At 41.5% G+C, this 5,546-nt stretch overlaps 1 pseudogene; it reads right to left on the bottom strand.

Moving 5' to 3' along the window:
• Positions 1-3,060: 3,060 nt before the first annotated feature.
• LOC102870562 lies at positions 3,061-3,435 on the bottom strand (annotated as a pseudogene).
• Between the last annotated feature and the right edge of the window lie 2,111 nt (positions 3,436-5,546).

Raw genomic sequence — 5,546 nt, forward strand, 5'->3', positions numbered from 1 at the left:
TTGCGACTCATAGCGACCCTATGTACAACAGCCCTAAACTCTGCTCTGTTCTGTGCCAATCACACTGCCTCTAACACACCCATCCCGATTACCTCAGTCACTGAATCAATCCACCTCATAGAGGGTCTTCCCCTCCACCCTCCCAAGCATGATGTCCTTCTCCAAGGACCTGACCCTCCTTACAACATGTCCAAAGTATATCAGACGAAGACCCAGAATCCTTGCCTTCAAGGAGTAGCCTGGTTTAACCCTCTCCAGGACGAATCTGTGTGTTTTCTTAGCAGTCCATGGTACATTCAATACTCTTGTCCAGCACCACAGCTCAAAGGCATCAATTCTCCTTCTGTCCTCCCTAGTCATTGTCCAACTCTCTGATGCATAACAAGTGTGCAAAGACCATGGCCTGTATCAGACGCACCTTAGTCTCCAGAGAGACACCATTGCTCTTGAGTACTTTAGAGAGGTCCCTAACAGCAGACTTTCCCACCACAATACGTTTTTTGATTTCCTGGCTGCTGGTGCCAAGAGTGTTGACCATGGAGCCGAGCAAACTGAAGCTGTGAACAATCTCAATCTCTTCACCATCCATCCTGATGCTACCAATTGGCCCAGTGGTGAGAATCTTTGTTTTCTTGCGCTGCTTACCCAAAAGGCTGTGTGTATCTGGTGTTTCAAATTCACCAGAGGCTCTGAGGGAGAAAGATGGACCATGTCTTCCAACTGTGACTTTGTGTTGTTGTTTGTTGTTGTGTACCACTGATTCAGAACTGATCTATATCTCACCCTCCAGCAGGTTTTCAGAGACAGTTAATTAATCGCAGGAGAGATTTCCCATCCTTCTCCACGGAGTTGGTGGATTCCAACCGCATGCCTTTGGGATTGCAACACAACTTCTTGCTAGTCTCAGAAATTTGATGGAAGTCACAAGGCTTGAAAAAGATTGGGATGGAAGTGACTTTTTGGAGAAGGGTTCCTAGTTAGCAAGAGTTGCACTAGGCACCTTCCACTTTTGCTAAGACTTCCTCTTAGACTCTTTTTCTCATATTATCTCTCTTCTTGCCTTTTACTTTTTCAAGGTTATTTTGTCTACAGAAACTCATCTCTTTTCAGGCTCCAAAAAGCCTTTCCTTAGCAAGAACTGTATTGAAATTTACATCTCATACCAGGAGCCAGAGCCAGTCTTTCCACCTCCTAATCAATTCTGAGGCAAGTTTATCTTTTGATTTATGTTGAATGCAATGAACACTCACCAAATCTTGATGGTTCCTGTGCTTCCAATGCCTTGAACTGTTGCTTCATTTATAGGATCCGTGTGCTTTGGAAATGTTTAACAGAGAATAACTTGCATGTCTGTCTGTTTCGTCAGTTCATAACTTCCTTGAGTTAGGGACTTTATCTTCTTAGAAATTCTGCTCAGCTCATCATAGCGGGGAAGTGAACACTTTATTTGTCTCTGAAACCTAAAAGTTGTGTTTAACCCCCCAATCCAACACATACATAGATCTCGAGGCGTTTGGTGAGATCTACGGACAGGTTTTGGTATCACAACTTGAAAAGAGAGTTATGGCTGTAATGAAAATCTTATGGTTAGATGACAGGAATTCTGCTCATCTTATAATGCACAAGGTATCCCCCACGACCAGCAATTCCTCAGTGTAGGTGCTATTTGTACCAAGGTTATGAAATCTTGCTTTAAAAAATAAACTACCCTCCCCAAATAAATCTGCCCATATCTCTCCAAATGGACAATTTTACACGGATGGACATAATTAACGTCTTTTTCTGGAATATCTTCTTGATCTAAACAATGTTTTACAATGTATAAGAGTCTTCTTTCTCCAACTCTCATTTATTTACTCGTTCTAATGCCTTGGGAAGCTTATTAACTAGATTTTATTACCCCCATGTCACAGTTAAGCAAATTTGAATGAACATTAAGTGATCCGGAAGGTGCCAAACCCTTGTGATTAGCAGCAGAATTTGAGTGTAGAGATTGTGACTCGAGAGAAAAAATAAAAAAGGGAAAGAAAAACACTAATCCATAACAACTCAGAGAGTGTGGAATAAGCAGGTAGAATTACCAGACAGAACTCCAAACCTACTGCTGTCACCTGGTTCCAACTCATGGCAACTGTTCGCTGGGTTTCGGAGGCTGTAGTTCTTTGTAGGAGACCACCACCCCATCCTTCTGTGGCTGGTGGAGCCCAGTCGCCCACTGTTTAGTCAGCAGCCCCAAACTATTCAACCAAGCTCCTTAGTCACTATCACAGTGCTACTACCACTGTTGGCCCCGTGCTAAGAAGCTGTGTTACAATCCCAGAGGTGTGTGGTTCAAATCCAACAGCTACTCTGCAAGAGGAAGATGAGCAATCTTCTCTCCTATGATAGACTCCCTCTGAAAAACCATTGTGAGTTAGTTCTACTCCACAGAACACAACAAATAATTAAATCCAAAGGTACCCGAAGGTGTGAGATGGCAGTGGACTGGTTTGAGGTGAGATTACTAGGGTTTGAGAACACACAGAGAAGCAATTTGAATTCAAGAAAATGTTTTGAAGTAGTAGAAGTTTGGAATCGGTGTCATGGAATTGAGTATGACTCATAGTGACCTCATGAACAACAGATCTGAGTGCTGTCCTATCCTATCCTGTGCCGTCCTCCTCATCTCTGATACACTTGAGCCTCTTGCTGCGGTCACTATGTTAATCCATCTCATTGGGGGTCTTCTCTTTTGCTGACACTCTATCTCTCCAAGTGTGATCTCACTTTTCAAGGAATAGCCTCTCCTAGCCCCATGTCCAAAGTGTGTGAGAGATGCAATTTTGCCATCCTTACCTCCAAAGAACACTCTGGCTCCGTATTTTCCAAGACATACTTGTTCATTCTTTTGGCAGTCTATGAGATATTCAGTAGTCAACTTGATAACTCAAAAGCATTAATAAATAATAATAATAATAATAATTCTTTTTCTTCTTCTTCCTCTTCTTCTTCCTCCTCCTCTTCTTCTTCGTCTACTACTACTGCTACTACAGTTCTATAATGTTATTTGCTAATCAGCTATTAGTTTTCATCCACATTGACGGTCTGAGTTTTATGAAAGAGGTGACAGGTAACCAGTCTATAGTGTAACAGCTTGTTTGGGCAATCTTCATCCTCATTATGTTTTCTGGACAAGTGTACATGGATGCGGTATGGGACATTTCCTTATTCCTTTGGCCCAGACAGCTTTGTTAAGTCTGGTGTCAATGCAAACATCTGGTGTTCCCATCTCCTGCATGGCAAATTTCCGGATCTCCTTCAGTGCCCAAGAGGCACGCTTCTTAAATACCCCTCCAGGATGCGCTTGTGAATGTTGGTGGCGTCCTCTCTGGTCTCCCCGTCGTGGATGGCAGAACAGCCTTTCTTCTTCTCACCACCCTTCTTTGCAGGGGCCATGGCGCTGGGACCAGGCTGGAAAGAAAGAGGGCAAAGGATTATCCAATTCATCTTCTGTCATTCTTATTCATTATCCAGCTCTCAGCTGCATAGCAAGTGATTGAAAAGACCTTGATTTGAATCAGAGGCATCTTAGTTTCCAAAGTGACATCATTGCTCTTCAAAATTTTGCAGATGTCCTTTTCAGAGGATTTACGGCTATAATTTTCTTGGTGAGGATAAACCAGAAAAGTTCGAGCTGCTTAGAAATGGGAAGATTTCCTAGGACGTGGAGACAGTTTTCAAGTTTCACTTGTAGTGTAGGGTGGCCCAAGGTTGTGACTCATCAAATCTTAGAGTAGCCACAGCAATGGCTGCTGTAGTTGAGTCCAGATACTATCGAAGATAATGAGACAATAAGGTAATTCCCCTAATGAATTTTTTGTATAGGCCTTTCATGTCTGTACTGCCACAAACGAAAATGAAATTTTGGATCCTTGGAGTTAGATTTCACAGTAACATCATGGACCTCTACACTGCCAACCTGAAGGTTCAAATCTATCAGATGCTCCAAAGGAGAAAGGTGGGAAATCTCCTTGTGTGTCATTTACAGTTTCTGAAAACACACTGGAGACTCAGATATCTGTCAGCTCTGATTCAACAGCACACAACAACAGTATAACCTATAGATCAATACAACAAACAAACAATAAAGGGCTTGATGAATGAACCAATCTGTCTCGGCAGAAGTACAGTCACCCACTTTGGATGTGTTATCAGGAAGAACCAATCACCCCTACATACTCCTAACTTGTGCTGATTGATAAAAAAACTCATTGCTAAACCATAAAATGGTTATTTCACACTTTCTCTTAATTTAAGCAACCCTACTGCACCAGCTGATCCTGTCCAAAAACACTTGTCTTCAAAATCACTGCTCTATTTGAAACCACAATTGCAGCTGCTGTGTCAATCTATCTTGTTCAGAATTTTCGTCTATTTCACTGACCTCTAATTTACCGAGTGTTATATCCTCCTGCAGGGATAGTTTCTTTCTGATAACATTTCCACAGTACAGATTGTACTTTGTCCAAGACAGATTTGTTCATTCTCCAGGCACTCTGTGGTTTATTTCATAGTTTTCACCCACGCCATCACTTAAATGGGACCATTTTTCACTTTCCCTTTGTCTTTGTCTAGCTTCTATGGGCTTAAGAAGCAACTGAAAATACATGGCCTCAGTCAAGCACAGCCTAGTACATTGAATGACATCTTTGCTTCTTAACACTCTTTTGCAGCAGACTTTCCCAATGAGAGATATCATTTGATTTACATACACATAGTGGCATTTTTGGATAGTTACCAGGAATGGAAATGGCAGAAGAGAGGCTTAAAAATTAACAAATAGATAAATTGAATGAAAAACCTCAAAATTATTTCTAAATTTTCCCCCAAATAAAAATTTAATTAAAACAATAGAACAAGAACAAAGAAATACATCATTTCTTTACTGCTGCTTTCATGCATAGATTATAGATCCAAGTAAAGTGAAGTCCTCTATAGTTTCCAAGTTTTCGTCATCTGTCATGATGTGATCCACTGTGAGGATTCCCCATTTATCACTATCGAACCCATATGAGGATTTTTGCGCTATGCTGAGGTATAATCTATATTAAATGGTATAGCTTTCATCTTCATTAGTAAGTGCTTCAATTCCTCTTCACTTTCAACATCAAAGGTGTGTCATCTACATAACACAGGTTGTTAGCAAGCCTCCAGGTTGTTAGCGAGGCTCCAATCCTTGCTTCATTAGGGTAAAGTTTGCAATACACAGTAGATCAGGATACAGTTGGAGTTGTTGTTGTTGTTGTTAGGTGCCGTTGAGTTATAGACAACTCATAGCGACCCTATGAACAAAAGGCCTGAGCAATGTTAATAGAGTTTCCAGAGCCAAGCCATTTCGGAAGTGGATTCCACTCCTGCTTCCAAGCTTGTTTTAATTGGGGAGCTCCACCAAACACTGTCCACCATGGGTAACCATTCTCACATTTGGCACATCAGTGTCACAGTGTTTAGCATCACAGCAACCATGAGTTACCTCTGTATAGCAATGCACAGACCAGGGCTATACC

Source organism: Elephantulus edwardii, unplaced genomic scaffold (genome assembly GCF_000299155.1).
Source record: "Elephantulus edwardii isolate Elephantulus edwardi_28Jun2011 unplaced genomic scaffold, EleEdw1.0 scaffold00087, whole genome shotgun sequence".
In the NCBI taxonomy this organism is placed as follows: domain Eukaryota; kingdom Metazoa; phylum Chordata; class Mammalia; order Macroscelidea; family Macroscelididae; genus Elephantulus; species Elephantulus edwardii.